We start from the raw sequence: 22667 nt of genomic DNA on the forward strand, positions 1-22667 counted from the left end.
GAGGATCCCACGTGCCGCGGAGCGGCTGGGCCCGTGAGCCGCGGCCGCTGAGCCTGCGCGTCCGGAGCCTGTGCTCCGCAACGGGAGAGGCCGCAACAGTGAGAGGCCCGCGTACCGCAAAACAAACAAACAAACAAACAAAACAAAATTAAACCCTTCCAACAAAAAAAAACTCTAAGCATATAAGTTTCACTGGTTAAGTCTACCAAGCATTTGAAGAAGAATGAAATAAAAGACATTCTAAAGCATTATCCTGACACCAAAATAAGAAACAGATGTTGAAAAAAAAAAAAAAGAAAACTGCAGGCCAAATATCCCTGAGAACACAGGTGCAAAAATCCTTAAGAAGATATTAGAAAGTCAAATTCAGCAATATGTAAAAATCACAATTTATCCTAATCAAGTGGGGTTTATCTTATAAACATAAGGCTAGCTCAATATCTGAATATCAATCAGGGTAATTCAACATTATCAATAGAATTTAAAAAATATTATCATCTTGATAGATTTAGAAAGAGAATTTGACAAAATTCAACCTCCAATAGTGATTTTAAAAAAACCCTCAAAGTAGGAATTAAAAGGAACGTACTAAACTTGCTAAGGAGCATCTGTAAAACACCTACAACCAACAACTTATTTAAAATGAAAAACTGAATGCTTTCCCCTAAGATCAGCAACAAAGCAAAGGTGTCTTTCTTACCATTCCTATTCTGGAAGGGCAAGCTGGTGCAGTAACCCAAGAAAAAGAAATAAAAGGCATACAGATAGAAAAGGAAAACAAAACAAAACAAAAAAACCTCTCTCTATTCACAGACAATATGATCATCCATGTAGAAAATTCCTCAGTCTACCAACTATATACTCCTAGAACTGAAATTAGCAAGATCATAGGATACAAGATCAAAACACAGAAGTCAATTATATTTTGAAACATGAGCAATGGACAACTGGAAACTGAAATTAAAAATTCAGTACTGGGGCTTCCCTGGTGGCACAGTGGTTAAGAATCCACCTGCCAATGCAGGGGACACGGGTTCGAGCCCTGGTCCGGGAAGATCCCACATGCCGCGGAGCAACTAAGCCCGTGCGCCACAACTACTGAGCCTACGCTCTACAGCCCGCGAGCCACAACTACTGAGCCCACGTGCTGCAACTACTGAAGCCCGCGCGCCTAGAGCCCATGCTCTGCAACAAGCGAAGCCCCCGCAATGAGAAGCCCGCGCACCGCAACGAAGAGAAGCCCCCGCTCGCCGCAACTAGAGAAAGCCCGCGTGTAGCAACGAAGACCCCATGCAGCCAAAAATAAATAAATAAAATAAAATAAAATAAAGTCAGTACCATTTACACGGCAGTTAAAACATGAATAGATATAAATTTAACAAACTGTATGCAAGATCTGTATGCTGAAAACTGATGAAAGAAATCAAAGCCCCAAGTAAATGCAGAATCATATATTAATGGATTGAAAGACAACATAACAAACACGTCAGCTCTCCCCCAGTTGATCTATAGGTTGAATGCAATCCCAATCAAAATTGCAGCTAGCATTTTTGAGAAATTGAAAAGTTGACTTTAAAATGTATATGGAAAAACAAAGAAATTAGAATAGCAAAATCAATTTCAAAAAAGAAGAACAAAATTGGATAACTTCTACTACAGGATATCAAAACTAACTATAAATCTATAGTAATTAAAACAGTGTTACTGGAGAAAGGAGGAACACATCAATCAATAAAACAGAGTTCAGAAATTATTCACATACGTATCAGCTGGTTTTTAAGAAAAGCACAAAGGCCAACTTTGTGCTGTGTGGAAAAAGATAGTCTTTTCAACAAGTGGTGCTGGAACAAATTGGACATCCCATATGCCAAAAAAACCCCACAAAACCCAATCTGGATCCATAGCTTACACCGGCTATGAGAACTAACTCAAAATGGATATGGGTCGCATGCTTAAATGTAAATCTGTAATTATAAAACTTCTGGGAAAAAATAGTTTTGATGTTGGGTTAGGCAAAGATTTCTGGATGTGACAGGAAGGGTACAACCCACGAAAGAAGAAAACTGATAAATCTGACTTCATCAAAATAGTAAACTTCTGCTCTATGAAAGAGACCTGTGGAGAAAATGAAAGGAGAGGCCTCAGATTGGGAGAAAATACTTGTGAGACACATATCCAAATAAAGGACTTCTTTCAGAACATACACAAAAAACTTTCAAAACTCAATAATAAGAAAACCAAAAACTCAAAAAATTGTCAAAAATAATTAAATAGTTACTTCCACAAAGAAAATATAACGATAGAAATAAGCACGTGAAAAGGCCCTCAATCGACACCACTGGCCACCAGGGAAATTAAATTGTGATGTGATACCACTATATACCTACTAGAAGAGTTAATATAAAACAATGACCAGATTTTAGTGAAGGTGCTAAGCAACTGAAACTCTCGTACTTTTAATGGGAATGCAGAATGGTAATAGTTACTTGGAAGACAGTTTGGTAGTTTCTTACCGAGTTAAACATGCTCTAGCCATACGATCCAGCAATCCTGCTCCTAAGTATTTACGCAACAGAAGCGAAAACTTAAGTTCACATAAAAATCCGTAGGCCATGTTTACAGCAGTTTTATGAATAACCACCCTAAACTGGAAACATCCCAAAGCCCTTCAACGGGTGGAGAGGAGAACGAACTATGGTCCGTCCACGGGACGGAACACTGCTCAGCAGTGAGCGGGAAGGAACGTCTCACTCTCCCCAACAACGCAGGTGGGCCTCGAATGCATTGCACTAGGGAAAGGGGCCTGACTCAAAAGGCTACATGCCGGGTTTTCCCATGTTTATGATACTCTGTAAAAGGAAAAGCTAAAGGAGAGAAAACACGGATGGTTGCCAAGGGCTGAGGGTAGGGGCAGAGCTCTACCCTCGAGGTAGAATTTTACTGTATGTCAGTTATACCGCAATAAATCTGACTTTAAAAATGCTGCAGATTCTTTGATGCTTTTTCTCATCTAGGGGTGGTGTCTGTGTTTGGATCCCCTGAATGCAGGCTCTGTGACTATTTTGACCAAGAGAATACAACCCAGGCCTTCATGAACTAGCAGCTTCTACTCCTTATCTCTAGAACTGTCCTTTCTGGGAGCCCCGAGAGGCCATGGCAGGAGTCTGGCGACCCTGCAGCCACCATGCTGGAGAGGCTGTGTGCAGGTGCCCGGGTGGACAGTCCCAGGGTGCCCGGCCTCACAGCCTTCCCTGCTAAGGCACCAACACGTGAGTGAACCCATCTCCCCTCCCCCGACACCCAACCGCCAGCCCAGCCCATCTGCCAACTGACCGGGCACAAGGCACTGCCCCTCCGGGCTCAAATTCCCAGCCCACCCAACCATGAGATGTGATGCAACGGTGCTGCCTTCAGCCTCTAAGCTTATTCTGCAGCAATGGATAACCCGGATAATCTCCCCCGGAAGAAAGAAGGAAAAGAGGAGGGAAAGGGGAGGAAGGAGAAAAAGAGGGCAAGGGAAGGGGAAGGAAAAATATCAAGAGCTGCTGGGAAAGGACTGAAAAGAGCTGTGACTTTTTCTCTTAGAACCCACGCTCTCATTCTTTGCAGGCGTAGTTCTGGGATTTCATTTCCAATCACTGACTCTGAAATTCCATACAACTTTCCAGTCAGATGTTGTTATATTCTCTACACTAAGACCGTACGGATCAAACACTTTAATAAGATGGCATTTTGCATAAACTAAATGAGCAATAATCTCCTGCTGTTCTTTGCTTGCTTTGCTTTGGTGTCACGTAACAGCCATGCTGAGAGGCGCTCATTTGCCTGGTTCTGGCCCCTCACCCTAACGTCAGTGCCCCTCACCCCACCCCAGGACCCAGGACCCAGGCCTCCAGGCCTCCAGCCCTGGCTGACCCGGTTAAGAAGGCAATTCCCCCTCACTTCTCGTTACCCAAGACGGCACACAGCCATGAGACTCGAGAGCCACTCTGTCTGTGCCATCCTCACATCAAAGCTCACAGGTCCGGCCCTTTGGCACACACTCTCCACCCCAAAGTCACAGGACAGAGGTTCTGAAGCCTCAGATCCCTTTCTCTTACCCATCCTGGGTTTTACTCCAAAACTCGCCCATTTTTCTCAGCCCTCTTCTCTCTCAGATCCTTCAGCTTCCCTTTTTCCTAATTATTGTCATCAAAAGTGACTCACAGATTTGCAGACAACGGGATTAAAAATTCCCTCAAGTGAGAAGAAGACCTACAGCCCATAAAGCCTTCTTGACAGCGCTTCAAACAAACGAGTCACTATGGCTGAAAGGTCTTAATTAGCGACCCGTTAAGTAACCCTGCCCTTCTGGGAAAGGCCGGGCTTAGGCTCTGGGCTGCCCCCGCCCAGGTCTGCAGAAAGGTGGAGGCGCATGTGTCCAGAGCTGGGTTCAGTCTTCACCAGGAGCCTAGCTGGGAGCTGTGGCCTCCCGCTGCTAGGAGTAAGGCCTCCAGGGACGTTTTCTCCCCAGATAATTAGCATTTGAAGTGCCATTCTTTCCCAGCCTCTAACTGCAGGCCTTGAAGAGGCCTGGTGAAGTGACAGGTGTTACGCTTTTTTGTGATTTTCATCGCTCAAAAAAAAATCCATTTTCACCAGATAATTCCCCCAGCACAGATGCCAGTGTGTCCTCGGTCTGAAGTTGGATACAGTGTTGGCTCACTGGATACTGTCTCAGTTCTCACAGCCAAGGACAAGGAGCTCTGCGGTGAAGCACCCAGCACTCGAGGGCACCTAACAACCAGGTCATGTGAAAGGAAAACCACAGGAGCGGTTTCAGATACAGGAGTCTTTTTCCTCATGGAAAACCGTTTGCAACCTAAAACAAGGGCCATTTCTGGGAGCTGAGAATGGATTTCTCGGAGAGTGGCGAGTAGGGGGCACTGCAGGGTAGGGTGGTCCCGTCAGGGTGCCGCCCACGGGGTGCACCTGGGCCGGGAGATACTGATGTCTGTCAACTTTTCACAGTAGTGAACCACTGTTTACAGCCACTCAAAAATTTACAACTGTTGGAATTACATCTGAAAACTGTACGTGTGCATTACGTACATTGCTAAGCGAAAAAAAGGCAATCTGAAAAGGCTACATACCTTAGGAGTCCAACTATATGACATTCTGGGAGAGGCAAAGCTGAAGACAGAAGAAGATCAGTGGTTGCCAGGGGTGGGGAGGGAGGGGTGAACAGATGGAACACAGGGGATTTCTAGGGCAAGGAAACGGTTCTGTGTGACACTGTAATGGCGGACACATGTCACTCTGCATTTGTCCAAGCCCATAGCATGTCCAACACCAAGAGTAAATCCTGAAGCCAACTATGGATCCTGGGTGAGAAACAGGCGTCAGAGGAGGCGCATCAACGACGACAGAATTACCACCTGGAGGGGGACGCTGACGGTGAGGGCCGCTGTGGGAAGGGCAGGGCAGACGGGAAGTCTCTGTACCCGCTGTTCAAATTTGCTGTGAACCTAAAATTCCTCTGAAGTCTATTTAAAAAGTGAAACTATACAAAGACTTGTTCTGTCGACCTCCTGAATCCGTCACTATTTTGCACTTTCTACAATATATAGGCTCTGCGGCCGGGGGGCTGGGAGCGGCTAAGCCACGCCCTCCCGGACGCCCACTGGTCCAGCTGTCGAGCTGAGCTTTACTGTAGCTGCAAGGTGCTTCTCACCGGTGAATCGCTGTTGTCGGGGGGGTGCTGCTTTCGATTCCTTTGGCTGGTATTTTCACCTAGTCTCACATGTACAGGGCATGTGTGATTATGCTTACGATTATTTTCTGGTACTCAGTGCTCCCCGAGAAAACATGAATGATTTAAAATCTGTTCTTCTCCCTCATTCCCTTCCTTTCGTCTTGGATAGTGATGCAAACTCAGCAAGATCTGATTCTTGATGAAATTTCAAAATGAATCATTTTTTAGAAATTTTAAAAACATGTTTAAAAATAATAACCTACAGAGGGAAGAGATATGGGAACATATGTATATGTATAACTGATTCACTTTGTTGTAAAGCGGAAACTGACACACCACTGTAAAGCAATTGTACTACAATAAAGATGTTAAAAAAAAAAAAACCTACAGAAGACATAGAGAATGGACTTGAGGACACGGGGTGGGAGGGGGAAGCTGGGGTGAAGTGACAGTAGCATCGACATATACACACTACTGAACGTAAAATAGCTGGTGGGAAGCAGCCGCACAGCACAGGGAGATCGGCTCGGTGCTTTGTGACCGCCTAGAGGGGTGGGATGGGGAGGGTGGGAGGGAGACGCAAGAGGGAGGGGCTATGGGGACCCGTGCATGCATACGGCTGATTCGCTTTGTTGTGCAACAGAAACTAGCGCAGTATTATGAAGCAATTATACTCCAATAAAGATTAAAAAAAAAAAAAGGATTCCTTGGTGCTCAACCGTAGAATCTGAAGAAAAGAAAGCAAATATGTGAAAGTACACGGTACTGGTGTTGGCAAGGGTGGCCATCGTGGCTTAGTAAGTAACGAAGCGGAGAATGAATGGGTCCATCCGAATTCCAAGCGGCTGCTTCCCACGGAAGAAGAGGAATCAGAGAAGGATGCAAGGGTGTGCTTCCCAGGGAGCTTTGGAAGGCAGTGAGGGTCACTGGCCACAGAGGTGACAGCCAGTGATGAAGGAGGAAGGGCAGAGAAAGTGGTGTGGCAGGGAGGTAGGGAACTGTGTATGTGCATGTGTACACATGTGCGTGTGTGTGTGCACATGTGTATGTGTGAGGAGAGAGAGGGAAAGAGAATGATTTTTGGCAGTTGCTGATAGTGAAAAAAAATCTGATAAAGAGAGAGTCTAAAGAGGATTCTAGGAAGATTTCTGTATGGTATACCTTGTCAATCCCATGAGCCACTTTTTCTCACCTTTAAGATTATCCTTTAAGAACTTGGTGTCAGATACACACGACTGTATATAAAACAGATAAACAACAAGGACCTACTATATAGCACAAGGAACTATATTCTATATCTTGTAATAACCCATAATGGAAAAGAGTCTGAAAAAGATCATCTATATATGTGTATATATATGCATAACTGAATCACTTTGCTATACATCTGAAACTAACACAGCATTGTAAATCAGCTATACCTCAAATTTAAAAAAAGGAAAAAATATAACCTACTTAATTAAATCAACTCATTAGAAAGGACTACAGGGCTTTACAGCTTCAAATAATTTACTTTTTGAAATATTTTGGATAAGAGATTACACAACTTATATTATATGTCATGAATATTTCAGAATTTTAATCCTTTAATTAAATAAAAAAGGATGTATCAATATTGCTTACTGCATGCATTTTTTTTTGATTTTCCAACCCGATTTATTCGAAAACTTTCTTAAGAATTCGTTCAACCAAAACTTTTTGAAAAGTTGATTTCTGAAGTTACTACATATATACATATAGTCCACTTTATTGTACTTGATATTTAAATATGTAAATATTTATTAAAATTATTTAGGTCAGTATTATTAATACTATTTTATATTTATAAAGACATATTTTCTCACCATAATGAACAACTTTTTGATTAAAGGAACGTCATCAGGTACACCAAGTCAGAATAGTAGAAACCTTTTCTAATCAGGGACTGTAACGAGGCTGATCTAGAATTCAGACTTGTGTGTTCCAGTAATCTTCTTCTTCAGCCTAAATGTAGTATTTGATGGAAGCAAAGATACAAGGGAAATTATGCCAGCACCTTTCCCCCAGACATCACTCTTACACAAAAATATTAAAACTGGGAAAATTGTCTGCAGGTACAAAGTAAGAAGGACAAGTATTTCTGAGTCTGGTTACAACTGTACCAGTCTGAGTACAAGAAGCTAGTTACAAAGTCCTGCATTTAATAGCTAAAGCTAAACTCCTCCTGCAATTGCAGAATCACTCACATTGCCAGGCTGTGTAGAAACTGTCAGCAATGAGTCTGAGACCGGTGAAGCACAGGAAACAGGCCAAAGGTACCATTTCTGAAGAACATGGTTAGAAGCTGCATGGATGACATGTCAGATGACCCGGAGACACACTCAGTCTGGAAGATTATGAAATCAGAAAAGCTTCCATTGCCGACTGATGGGTACTGATGTTAGTGACTGCACTTGATATGTAGTAGTAGTTGGACTGCCTCAGAAGAAATGCGTACAATGTTATGTTTCAGAAACATATGTGTATTAGACTGAGTGCCCTGGAAACAGACTCTGGCCATGAAGAGTTTTCTGTATAAGCTTTATGGGTGCTCCGTAGACACACTGCCAAGGAGGAGAAGAGGCCAGGGCTGGGCAAAAGGAGAGGCTTCCAGTGATGCCTCATTGATCCCACAGGGAGTTCCAGAGCAGGGATGCCCCTTCGAGTTGTCCTAAACTGAGGCCAAGGGACTGGACTTCTCTGTGCCCACAGCCACCAGCCATTGGTCATAGACTGACCCATGGGAGGGGGTCCCCTTGGGAGGGGCACGTCCCCTTGGCAGTAGCAGTGACCAGGAGGGCCACAGCTCTGAGCCTCAACAGACCAGGTGTTGGCATTGGGGATGGGTGTGTCACCTAGAGGAACTGTTCTGGACGGGGGCACCACAGTGTACCCCATACCAGACAGGCTGCTAAGGATGAAATCGTCAAAGCTAAATGGACACTGGGAATAAACAAGATACTAGAGAACAAATTTATAAGTTTTGTATACCAATGCTGACAGAAAGGTATAAAGACTTGGGTTGGAAGAATTAATATTGCTAAAGTGGCCATACTACCCAAAGCAATTTACCAATTTAATGTGATCCCTATCAAATTACCCATGACATTTTTCACAGAGCTAGAACAAATAATCCTGAAATTTATATGGAGCCACAAAAGACCCAGAAGTGCCGAAGCAATCCTGAGGAAAAAGAACAAAGCAGGAGGCATAATCCTCCCAGACGTCAGACAATACTACAAAGCTACAGTAATCAAAATAGCATGGTACTGGCACAAAACCAGACATGTGGATCAATGGAACAGAACAGACAGCCTAGAAATACACCTACGCGCCTACGGTCAATTAATTTTCGACACAGGAGGCAAGAATATACGATGGAGAAAAGCTGGACAGTCCCATGTAGATCAATGAAATTAGAACACTCCCTAACACCATACACAAAATTAAACTCAAAATGGCTTAGAGACCTAAACATAAGACATGACACCATAAAACTCCTAGAAGAGAACATAGGTGAAACATTTGCGCACATAAATTGTAGTACTATTTTCTTTGATTAGTCTCCCAAGTCAAAAGAAATAAAAGCAGAAATAAACAAATGGGACCTAATAAACCCATACGCTTTTTTTTGGAGCAGAGGAAGGTTTATTGCAGGGCCACACAAGGTGCAGGGCCACACAACGAGATGGGTGGCTCACGCTCCAAAAAACCCCGAACTCCAAACCCATAAGCTTTTGCACAGCAAAGGAAACCATAAACAGAATGAAAAGACAACCTATGGAGAGAAAATATTCACAAATGATGCAGCCAACAAAGGCTTAATCTCCAAAATATACAAACAGCTCATGCAACTCAATATCAAAAAAACACAAACAATCCAATCAAAAAATGGGCAGAAGACCTAAATAGGCATTTTTCCAAAGAAGTCATGTAGATGGCCAACAGGCACATGAAAAGATGCTCAACATCACTAATTGTTAGAGAAATGCAAATCAAACTACAATGAGATATCACCTCAAACCAGTCAGAATGGCCATCATGAAAGTCTACAAATAATCAATGCTGGAGAGGGTGTGGAGAAAAGGGAACCCTCTACACTGTTGGTGAGAATGTAAATTGGTGCAGCCACTGTGGAAAACAGTCTGGAGATTCCTTAAAAACCTAAAAATAGAATTACCGTATGCTCTAGCAATCTCATTCCTGGGCACATATCCTGAAAAGAAGAAAACGCTAATTCAAAAAGATACAGGCACCCCAATGCAGCAGTATTCACAATAGCCAAGACAGAAGCAACCTAAGTATCCATCGATGGATAAAGAAGATGTGGTACATATACACAACGGAATATTACTCAGCCATAAAAAAGAATGAAATAACACCACTTGCAGCAACATGGATGGACCTAGAGATTATCATATTAAGTAAATCAGACAGAGAAAGACAAATATCATATGATATTACTCATATGTGGAATCTAAAAAAATAATACAAGTCAACTTATTTACAAAACAGAAACAGACTCACAGACATAGAAAACAAACTTATGGTTACCAAAGGGGAAAGGCGGGGAGGAGGGATAAATTAGCAGTATGGGATTAACAGAAACACCCCACTGTACATAAAATTGATAAACAACAAGGATTTATCGTATAGCACAGGGAACTATATTCAATACAGGTATCCTGTAATAACCTGTAATAGAAAAGAATCTGAAGCTGTACACCTGAAGCTAACACAATACTGTAAATCAATTATAGTTACATTAAAAAATGCAAAGGATAAAAAAAAAGACTTTATGGCAAAATTCAATCTGAAAAGCCTGAGATTGAAGAAATCCATTGTTTTATTCACAGAGAAGTTCTCGTCTGTAAGGGGTAGCTGTACACCTAAGCTCCTCATTAAATGATGTTATCAGGAGATAAATCTAACAAAGTCCAAGACACTGTAGTCCCACTTGTTTTTTGCCTTGTGAAAGAAATGGAATCAGAATACCACTTTGACAAAAGAATTTCTTTTGAGGGATTCCAGCCGGTGCTGTACATCAGTCAGTACTCATCGGCCTGCGATGGAAATGTTGATTTAATGATCTGAACTGGGTCTGTCTCTGGGTCACCTGCCATGCCAACCATTTATCTTCTAACAGTATTATTCATAAATGGAACTCTCCTATTTCCGATTTCAGTTTCAAATTGAAGTCTACAAGAGATTTTGCAAGAGTCTGTGAACTGAACAAAGCATTATTATTATCATTGTTGTTAGTGTTTTTAGTGAATGGGTCTCACTTTGAAGGTTTGTTGAAGGAAAAGTTACTGGTACCAAAAATGGCCACTAAGTGACATTTTCAGCACCTGAATGGACACAACAGAGAACTCCCCAGACCTTGTGACTGTATACTAACATGTATGTGTAAAATGTACAGATTCAAAGCAAAACTTCAACTTCCTTACAGGGTTAAAAATTGTTCACTAGTGACATATAATCAGTTTTATAATTCTAAAGGAATCGGTGTTTGAACTCTAAAGAAGAATTATTAAGACTGGCAGCAGTTATCTGTGTAGATATACAGAAATGCCCATTAGTTTTAAATACTTGATATGAAAAACATTTGATCAGATTCCAAATCCATTCACATTATCACAAAAACCGTTTGACATTACATTTGTCAAAGGAATAAAAGGAAGAACTGTTAACTTAAAGAAACACCACCCTTAAAGTATAATTTAAAGAGGCTGAATTATCTACATTCTGGTTAATGGCAAGAAGGAAGTTTCTCTCAACTGGGGAAAACGCAATAAATAATCTTCAGGCATTTGTGACCACCTGTGCAAATACTTTCTTGTCAACGGTTACTTTCAAATATTTGAAGAGGTTATCATGAAAAGTCTTGATGGTATCTGAATGGGACCATCTCAAGAATAAAACCAGACAGTGAGTAAGGTATGTTCACCCATCAAGGTCAAGTTTCTCACTAAAAATTTTGAGATTTTGATTGAAAAGTTTTATACAAATTCAGTATGTAATAGTTTCCCTAGCGTTCTCCAAAGATGACTAATGAGGCTTCTAACATATATACTGTTATGAATCCATGGACTGAAATGTATTTGGAACACTTCAATTCGTTGCAGTTATTATTATTATTATTATTATTTTGTGTGTGTGTGTGTGGTATGCGGGCCTCCCTCTGTTGCGGCCTCTCCCGTCGTGGAGCACAGGCTCCGGACGCGCAGGCTCAGTGGCCACGGCTCACGGGCCGAGCCGCTCCGCGGCATGTGGGATCCTCCCGGACCGGGGCGCGAACCCGGTTCCCCAGCATCGGCAGGCGGACGCGCAACCGCTGCGCCACCAGGGAAGCCCCGCAGTTATTATTATTGATTTTCACATTATCCCACTTTTAACGAATGGGAGCCTCTCCAAGGTGCCACGGGAGTCTTCCTGACAAGCCCTCACTCGTGTTTGACAAGCTTCTTTACTTTTTGGAATTATATATTATATTATATATTATTTATTGCCTGTCCCTGACTTGGAATCATCCACTTACCCAAGAAAGCCTGTTTATTTTGGGGGGTTACTGGGAAGCTCAGTGCTACTAGGTTGGTTCTTATTTCCAGGCCTTTTTACAAGAAATTCTTTTTTTCTTTGAAGATAAAATCATCGTACTGCCAATTCCAATTTAGGGCTTCAACTTTGCCAAAAATCTCAGTCCCCAACATCCACATAATCCTTATTTGCTTTATGTCACAATACTCATACAATTGCACCTTAAAAAAACCAAACCCAGGGGCTTCCCTGGTGGCGCAGTGGTTGAGAGTCCGCCTGCCGATGCAGGGGACGCGGGTCCGCGCCCCGGTCCGGGAGGATCGGCCAATAAATCAGGAGACGAGCTGTTGAGGCAAGGAATACGACTTTATTTGGAAAACAGGCAGACCGAGAAGATGGCAGACTAGGGTCCCCAAAAAACCATCTTATCGGGCTTCCCTGGTGGTGCAGTGGTTGAGAGTCCCCCTGCCGATGCAGAGGACACGGGTTCATGCCCCGGTCCGGGAGGATCCCGCATGCCGCGGAGCGGCGGGGCCCGTGGGCCGTGGCCGCTGAGCCTGCGCGTCCGGAGCCTGCGCTCCGCAACGGGAGAGGCCACGGCGGTGAGAGGCCCGCGTCTCGCAAAAAAAAAAAAAAAAAAAAAAAAAACAAACCAAACCCAGCACTACCATTACCAACATGACTGCTGAAAACAGCTTTTGACCTTTTTCTTTTTCCTCCAGCTTTTGATTTTGGTTTAGTGCTAGGGATTGCCAGATTATCATGTTTGAAAGTTACTTGAAATAGTTACTTTCCATTTGGCTACGTCACCAATTCAAAATACCGCTATGATCACTTGTTTCATTTTGCCTTCAGTTTTTTAGAATTTCTTTTATAAATGTCTTAAAATAATTTAGTAACATCTTACGGAAAAACCTGAATGAACTTTTTGGCCAGCCCGATATTTACATGGTTTCAAAGTCAACGAGGAGCCTAATTTCCATTCCTGTAGCCTCCCTTTCCTGTAGGTACACTTCCAGCACCGCGAGGTCCTGGGGTTCACCAACCTGTCCTTGCGGGAGCCCGCCTGCCACTCCCCCGACAGGCAGCCAACTCAGCTGCTGCCCGCACAGCTTCTTAGACGCCTTCCCTGCTCTTTAGCCAACTTGCGCCCTGGCCGTACGCTGCAAAGGGACTTTCCTTACACGGAACTGAAACCCTTCCTTCCACAATTGCTGCCTATTGCTGCCTGTCTGTCTCCTTGCCCACAGAGCTGTTAGACGATATGAAAATCACAAAAATATCCAGCTGGGCTTTGCTCCCATGGGCCAAGTAAACACCCTGCTTCTCTCCCGTTTCCCGCATGACATGACTGACAGAGCACTGCCCACTGCTGGCCGTCCCCCTCTGCAGAGGCCCCGATTTCTCACCATCCCTCAGGGTGGCATCCAGCCCAGACAGGATTCTGTGGCGTTATGATCTGCCTTGATTTGGACGTGTGTCATCTACAGGATTACGGTCAACGCTGTCCCGGGGTCTGTGCTCAACTCACCTCCCCGACTCTTTTTCGGTAACTGTTGGCAAGTCCTGTCTTCCCTTCCCTCTGTCACGTGGCTGGTTGTGTGCATGTAAATGCAGTGTCTGGCTTATCCCTTTTATGTTTCAGCCTGATTTCAGCCATCAGTCTAACACAGCAGTTTATTTTTATTTCTGATTCGGGGACAGACTATCTGAATGACCCGTCTCAGCCGTGACACCTGCATGTTTGATAGGCATGTCATCTCCGTCCCCTCCGAGTCACTGACAGAAGTGCTGACCAAGAAAAGCCCAGAAGAGTGACGGGTTTTGCAACTGGAGTCACCCTCGCGGTGGGGGTCCATCGAGTGGATGACACTCTTTGGGCAAAGCTGAGCCCTTGGAGTCCATCTACTTGCTTTATCCACGTTCCCCACCTTAGCCACGGGGTGCCGACTGAGCAAACAAATGAATGAATGAACGAGTGGAAATCAAGCCACAGAACGAATATCCTATTTGGATCCATCGACTCGGTAACCCTCCCCCACGAGGAAATGAGGTTGGTAGCATGTGGCCCCTTCTGAGTGACCAAAGGTGACTCCTAGTGACTCTTTTCCACCTTCTCTTCCAGGAACGTCTACTGCTATTTACAGTGCACAGAATTTGAGACTCTGCCAGGCCAGCACTTTCCCTGAACCAGTCTCTGCAGCTGAAAAGAGAGACGCCAGTGGTTCTCATGTTTGCTCTTTCATTCAAGTACTCAAACAATATCATGCAGATTACGTAAAGCTTACTTGCGGGATCCCCGAGTAAATTCTAGTCGATCGTTAAAATTCATCTTCTCTGTAATCTACGTAAACGGCAGAATCAGTTTAAAGTAACAGTTAATCGAAAGAAACCTACACTGACCATGGAGCTACCTGGTGTTTGGGAGAGTCACAACATGCCAAGTAGAACTAATAAACTGAGGCTGTGACGTGCCAGCAGGGAATTCACAACGTCTCACGGGACAGGTGGGCGTGGCCTCTGTAGTAGGAAAGTGATTGACTTCGGCTTCCTGCTTGTCCCCCGTATCAACGGGTGCAAACCCAACCTAAAGATGCTAACAGCCCACTGATAATGCTGTAAAATTAGCTGAATTTAGCACAGAACCAAATTACTGCCGACAAAACTTCTATATGCTAACAGGCTCAGCTGTATCTCCCAGAGATACCTTATCTACCTGATCTGCTACAGATAAACTGTGGAATCTCAGTGTCCTACACAACAGCAGTTCATCTCTCACCGCCCTGCGGGGCAAGGGCAGTTTTCCTGGTCGTGAGTAGCCTGGCATGTGAGCGTTCAGGGCACCCCCTTGCCTAGAAGAGCATCTCCTCACTTCTGTTCATATTCCATTCACTGGGAACGGAGCCGCTGGCAGGACAGCTGCTCCCAGCGACGTCCACACCGCAGAAGGGAGCGTGGGTCCTCAGGTCTCCACCACAACCACACACCCTGATTTGCCGTATCCTAAAAGCCTATGACCGCTAGTACCAGGGACTGAAGTGTCTGCCCAGAAGTCACAGGCACCTCCCTCTCCAGGTGATCCCACAGAATTAAATGCCTTTCAGAGAGGGGAGAAGCAGATCATTATGTGGAAGAATCACGGGCTACACTCTGCTGTGGGGACGAATATATTACAGTTTGTGCGTTGGGCGTCACTGTGAATTCCAGATCGTTATAGGCTACGGCTGAGTTCTTGTGCTGTGGCGGCTCTTGCGGCTTGGATACGCCTAAATGTCCTCGCTGCGCTAAACATTCCTAACACATTATTAGGATAACAAATCTTGGACAAAGAAGCTCAAGAATCTTTTTTTAATGGCCAGCGTAAGAAAATACCTTAACACTTAAAAAGTTTTGTGCGTCCTTTTCTGAACTTATTTTTCCCAATTCTTCATGCGCCAGGCATGGAGGAGAAAGCGTTTGGGACCAGCTTTTAGGCCGGGGAGGCACAGTGTGTGGGGCAAGGCAAGCAGGGGCCCGGCTCTCCTTCTAAGACAGGCAGAAGACTCGGGAGAGAAGGCCGGGTGTTGTGCTGCACGCGGAGATTCAATCGGTGCGGTGCTGGAAATTGAAATAGGAGCAGCAAGGGTCTGTCTGTAATCAGCTATTTACGTTCTGTTTATTTACGCATCAGGCACTGTGCTTGGATTTAGGGATACAGATATAAATAAGACAAATCAGACGCAGCCCCTGCCCTTGAAGCGTTCACAGGCTTGCAGGGAAGCCCAGTCCGTAATGCGCTGGTCACAGTAATTTAAGATGGGTTCGATCGTTCCTTGTATCTTCCAGCAGCAGCTGAAGGGCAAGTCTTACCCCGGAAACCCCTTCTCTCCCATGAGGTCGTCTGCACAGATACAGGTGCTGGACTCAGCCTCCTCCAGCCCCCAAATCTCAGCTCTGTGCCCAGGCCTGTCACCCCTGCTCAAAGCCCCACTCAGACCCCTGTTTGGCCTTTCAGTGTTGGTTTTAGCAGTATCTCCCGTGGGAAGCCTTCTTCAGCCCTGACCCTGATGTGTCCTACAGGCCAGCAGAAGCCTGTTCTGAAAGGGATTCAAGATCAGCTGAACCAAATACCCTGTATTGCTTAAATTCAGTCTTTTTCAAAACTGCAGGTTAGAAATGCATTAGCAGCAGCCCAGGAAGTCAATTTAGTGATCACAGCCTGCATCTGTTAAAGGAGGAAAGAGGGAAACAGAACGGAATGGAATAGAATAGAAAATATTAAAGAACATCACACACCGTCAGGGCGACTATTGTTCTACGAGCCTTTTGTTTCAGGCGTGTGTGTGTGTGCGTGTGTGTGTGAAGCCTGTTCTGAAAGGGATTCAAGATCAGCTGAACCAAACACCCTGTATTGCTTAAATTCAGTCTTTTTCAAAACTGCAGGTTAGAAATGCATTAGCAGCAGCCCAGGAAGTCAATTTAGTGATCACAGCCTGCATCTGTTAAAGGAGGAAAGAGGGAAACAGAACGGAATGGAATAGAATAGAAAATATTAAAGAACATCACACACCGTCAGGGCGACTATTGTTCTACGAGCCTTTTGTTTCAGGCGTGTGTGTGCGTGTGCGTGTGCGTGTGCGTGTGTGCGTGTGCGCGTGCATGCATCCTGGGCGTCCATGTAAAACAGACTTCTTATTGTGGATTGCAGTAAAAAATGCCCACGAGCTACTGCAAACCCACTTGCCATGTGAACATAAGCACCAAAAATCTGGAAGTAATTTATATCCATGTTTGGTATACGCAGAATGAAAAGCAAAAGCATAAATTCTAGCATTTTCCAGCATTTTCAAGCTATGTGACCTTTGGAAAGTTAGTTTCCTCTCTGAGCTTCCATTTTTTCTCTGTAAAATAGGGACAGTGGTGCCTTTCTCACGTGATGGCTGGGGGATGACCGACGAAATGATAATGAGTGTAAGTGGAGAGCACAGCACAGCGAAACTGGCACAGAGTGGCTTCTCCTAAAATGCTCGCTTCCTATCCCTTCCTTTCCTGAAAGTTCTAAAAGACCAGATGAAGCCCATACCTAATGGAATATCCCATATCACTTTGTTCAGTTCCTACTTAGTGTTTTAGGTGATGCTGGGAGATTCTGAACATTATCCTGTTCTGTAGGCGCAGCTTGAGGTCTAGAAAGTCTTAAGGATTGCACAGATCTTTTGTGCAGTGTCATTTATGCCACATTCAGAATTTCCCAAGAGGAGATAAGAATGGAGCTTGCAAACGGAGTGTTCATTTATAATCCTTACTTTAGAAAACCTTGCAAAGCCCAAGTGAACACTTAAGGGCTTTTACTAATGCTTTAGAAATGTGGATAACCAAATGTTTTTTTCCATTTCTCTTTAAATATGAAATATTTCTCTTTCATTAGAAGGTAATGTTCTGAAACCAGAATAAATCATTACTGCATAAAAATACCTGTTATAAGAAGAAGAATGATAAAGAAATAAAACCAGAAAAAATTAAAACCTTGGCATGCTCGAAAATGATGATTTATAGTATAATTTGTCTTTGGACCCTTTCTAGAAAAAGCAACATCTGCATCTTAATGGATACATTTAAGGAAGGGATAGGAGTTTGCTAACCTCACTGGCTTATTTTAGGATGGAACCATCACCTATTACATCCATATCCTGACAGTATGTAGGATCCCACACCGAGGCTCACCTCAGATCTCTGTGGTCACCTTACTTCTTCACGTTGTCTTTCACCATTAGTCGAACAATTTTTAACAGAAACTGACTGGAACCAAACACTGCATCAGCATCAAATCTGAACCACTGATTGCTTCAGATGACTACAGTGCTTTTCCTCCCATGCTAGATGATTAGAAAGTTGCTGAAGTAGACAGTGGCAATAAGAAAAATGCTTGTAATTATACTGTGCGTTTAGTCATGCAGAACTTAGACTCTATGGCTTTTTCTACTTGAAACTAAAAGCATATTGATTTCTGGAAGGGTTTTGAAAGAAATTCTCGAGTAAACTTGAGTTGTTTTTCATTCATTTTGGGTAATCACAATGGAAGTTTGACAAGTGGGCTCGCCGTACCGTGGAACTGTAGGCCACGGCCACTGTGACGAACGAACCACCGCCCGCCTTCCCCCGACCCCGCCCGGAAAGTTCGCGTGGCTGGAGCTGTAGTAGAGTTTTGCTGCTCCGTGTGTACATTAATCTCTCGCATTTTAAAATTCTTCTCTAGAGGAGAGAAGGTCATGAGACCCTGCTAATAAAATCTGTCAAATGGGATTGGCAGGCAAGATCACGGCCGGTGGGGGACGAGGGGGGACATGAAAAGTTGGGAGGTGAGAAAGTTTGTGTTAAATAATCCCTGCGTGTCCAAACCTTAAAGGACGAAAGCAGACAAACCAGACATTTTTATTGTATCTTAATAATGAATGGGACTGAAGAGAAACCCTGGGTGTGTGACAACAGTGGGTTCAAATCACTTCAGGGGTCAGTATCACACTCGGTTGAACTCAAGGGAGGAATAACTCACTTATCTTCCTTTAGGAGCTTCCCGGAAGAAAATGCCTCTGAGGCCAAGCCCACGGGCTCCAGGAGCACGAGGCCACTGCGTGTCCTGGGCGGCAGCCTTCCCGTCCCCGTGGTCCTGCCGCTGTGCGCCTGCACGCGGGCCGACCCCGCATTATTTATAAGTTCTCTTTGCGAGTGACGGTCTAACACGCCGCACGCCCCCCTCATGGCAGGGGAGCCGCACCAGCTCTCCTGGCGTTCCCTTATCTTCTCGAGAGGAGCCTTATTAAAGTCAAGATAAATTACATCTCATTTCGCCTGATGGATCAAGCTTGCCACGCGGCTAAAGGGAGAGGGAAAATTAGGCTGGCTGGACCGCAGCTTCTCTCCTCCCAAGGCCCAATACTTCCTGCTCCTCCATGGTCTCCTGACTGACTCCAGAATTATGTTTATATACATTCCAATAATCTCCCAAAGTAGGCTGACAATTAATCTTATGAGTTATTTTTTTCTCCTTAATATACAAGCATTTCAATTATTCCCTTTTCAGCTTCAAGGGCCAACGCAGCCCCCAGGCTTTCTCAGCAATGGCTGCTAACAGCACTGGGACGCGCAAGGTGCTGCGAAGGGTCCCTGGTGGCAAATCCACGTGTTCGGCTGTTGCCCGAGCCGACCCACCGAGCTCAGGGCTGGGGCTGAGGGGTCCGGAGGGGCTGTGGGTTTGCAGTTTCTGCGAATTCCAACGTGGGCGACTCTGAAGGACCATGAGGCGCTCTTCATGCAGCAGCCATGAGACAGGCTGCCCCACGGTTTTATATCTAGAAATTGTAAATGCATCCTCTGGGGTTGACTCCCCGGCAGGAGTCACCATACAAAGTGGGGCAGAAACTGCTAGCTGCCCTCCACTTTCCCCTCCCTCTTCCTTCCTTCATAATGGACAGAAATGTACCCAGCTGCAAGACCCTTTCCAGGCTCTCTGGCACAGAGACAGTCCATGAATTGTAAGCATACGTCTGCGGCAGACGGGACTTCTACGAAAGCTCTTCAGAGGTGGGCACGCTTGACTGCTAGGCCACAAGGCACACCCCATGCCTTCCTCCTACTAGGATGTGGACGTGATAGCTGGCATCACAGTAGTCAGCTTGCAACCATGAGGCAAATGCTAATGATGGCAAAGCAAAAGGAAGGAGCCTGACTCTCTGGTGACCATAAAGCTGCCCCTATGACCCTGTACAGCCCACTGCTCACTCTTTTGGTATGAGAGAGATGAAAACACACCTCCACCTCATTTAAGCTCCTCTTCTCTGGGGTCTGTTTCTAGCAGGTGGACTCCATTCCTAACCAAATCAGACGGCTACACTTCCTTCCCCAGTGCAGTCCCAGTAAAGCCCCTTCTCAGGGATGCCTTCCCACCAATGGCATACTCGGCGGGGCATCTCGGCTGGAAAGCCTTTACAGCACGTTAGTAATGCCTACCTCGTGGGCAAATGGGGGAGTGACTGCCTGTGAATGCGGCCGGATTCTGTTCTAGCTCTTGATCTTGTCTCACAAACGTCAGGCTTTGCTCCCGGGCGAGGCTGCAAGCCCGCAGGTTTGACAACGAGACAGGTGACCCCTCCACTCTGGTTGCCCTGGCCCATCGCACAACCCTGAGCACACAGTAGGCACTCACATCAATTCCTGAATGTGTGTTCTCGATTTTACTCTTAGCAGAGAGAATAACCCCAAATTTCTTTCTCTACAACTACCAGTACAAAAACATTCAAATACCGCAGTAGATACTGGTCATTGTCACGGTGGAAGGAGGAATATAGACAACACCACGGGTGTCTGTATCATAGCTCAGCGTTTTCAAAGCCTTTTCATGTGCATTGCCTTGTTTTCGCTTCACAACTGCCCTTAAAGCAGTCAGGGCAGGTAGACATATCACAACTTTACAAATGAAAACAGCAGAGGCTCAGAAAAGTTATTGCGTTTCTCGAAGGCAGATAAGGAGTAAATAGTAAGAATCAGGCCTTACAGACTCCAGGAAAGGGCCGTTTCTGGGGCCACGTGTACAGAAAGGGGTGTGTGCGCGAGCTTGCGTGCATGTGCGCGCGTGTGCAGCGTGTGTGCCTGTGTGCGCGTGCCTATGCGTGCGTGTGTACATGTGCGTGCGTGCACGCGAGTATGCGTGCATGTGGTGCACGTGCCTGTGTGTGCGTGCGTGTGCAGACATCTCACAAGCGCCCCAGCCTCATCTCCATCTCCCTAAGTTACTCAAGGCCCCTCGCTGGTGCCATTTTCTTCCCAACATACCACCTTCTAGTCAGAGGGCTCCTCATCCGCTTACCAAGTCATTTGCTCCAGAGCCAGGCCAGCCGCACGTCCCCCCGCACTTGCCCCCATACTTCCCGACCTTGTGTCTAAAGCTCTTCTCTGACTGTCCTGTCCTGGGCGGGAGCACGGATTCAAGGACAGAGTTAACGTGCTCGCTCCCTTTGCTTGAGCTGTGGGTGCCTGGGAGGCTCACAAGCAGCATGGACGACGAGCCCCGCGGGAGCGTGCCCGTGTCCCGTGCGAACCCCGCGGCAGCGTGCCCGTGTCCCGTGCGAGCCCCGCGGCAGCGTGCCCGTGTCCCGTGCGAACCCCGCGGGAGCGTGCCCGTGTCCGGTGCGAACCCCGCGGCAGCGTGCCCGTGTCCCGTGCGAGCCCCGCGGCAGCGTGCCCGTGTCCCGTGCGAGCCCCGGGGGAGCGTGCCCGTGTCCCGTGCGAACCCCGCGGCAGCGTGCCCGTGTCCCGTGCGAACCCCGGGGGAGCGTGCCCGTGTCCCGTGCGAACCCCGCGGGAGCGTGCCCGTGTCCCGTGCGAACCCCGCGGGAGCGTGCCCGTGTCCCGTGCGAGCCCCGCGGCAGCGTGGGTCCCACTGACAGCAGAGGCTGTTGACGGCGCCCAGAAAACAGAGCTCTTGACTCAGAAGACCCAGCGTTAGCGCAGCTCCGCCGTGTGTTAGCCGAGCGACCTCAGACCAGGTCAATTCGAGCAAAACGTGTCCTGTCCTACGCCATAATCTGCAAGCAAGCTGAGGGAGGGGCTGGCCCCGGTCCCACCGGACAGGTCGCTTGGGGAAGGGCTCGCGGGGCCCCCCGCAGTCTGGGAGGGGTTCCCGGGGCACTGCAGAGGGAAGGCGTGTGGAGCTGCTCTGAAAACCATGAAGCAGCACCGAACACGCCCCTCGCCCCTCTCACGGCCAGCGCCAGAGATGGGGGAGTTCATCACTTCGCAGCCACGCTATCGCTCTTTTGTCTCTGGAGCTGCCGCCTCATCCTCAGCTCCCCTCCGCCTCGCCCGCACCCACCGACAGGCCCCTCTTCTAATACGGCGCTTTGATCACGCCACGCACAGCCCTCAACCTTCCACGGGTCCCCAGGGCAGACTCTACAGCCTCCCAGCCCCTCTCCATCCAGCGGAGCCCGCGGCAGCACAGAATGCAAACGCACCGGTAACCCGAGGAAGCAGTCCCCGTAAATAGCCATGGGGATTACTAACAGCAATATCTGTCATTTTAAGTGTTTCCAAATTTATTGTTATGTTATGAAATAGACTAATTAAAGCAAGCATGAACTGTGCAGGCTTTCAGCTATTTTCATTTTTCAATGAGTGATCAAGGATCACCAGCAGATAAACAGCCCCTTCCTGGTCGTCCTGCATGTTAACTATTTCTCCTAGTCACTGTGAACGCAGAGGTGACGGCACTTAATTTATAAAGGAGGATTTATGGACTTACGGATGACAACAGACAGCCGATCAATAAGGGACGGTAATAACAGCATGTAATATCAAGGAACATTAGGTCCCAGGCATGACTTGGGGAGAGAAGTGGGCA

General features: G+C 46.1%; 1 protein-coding gene across 1 annotated transcript in view; it reads right to left on the bottom strand.

The window, feature by feature from the left end:
- SDK1 (sidekick cell adhesion molecule 1) overlaps nucleotides 1-22667 on the bottom strand; it is a 538268-nt gene that overhangs the window by 155477 nt on the left and 360124 nt on the right. The window lies entirely within an intron of this gene.

Source organism: Physeter macrocephalus, chromosome 14 (assembly GCF_002837175.3).
Source record: "Physeter macrocephalus isolate SW-GA chromosome 14, ASM283717v5, whole genome shotgun sequence".
Lineage (NCBI taxonomy): Eukaryota > Metazoa > Chordata > Mammalia > Artiodactyla > Physeteridae > Physeter > Physeter macrocephalus.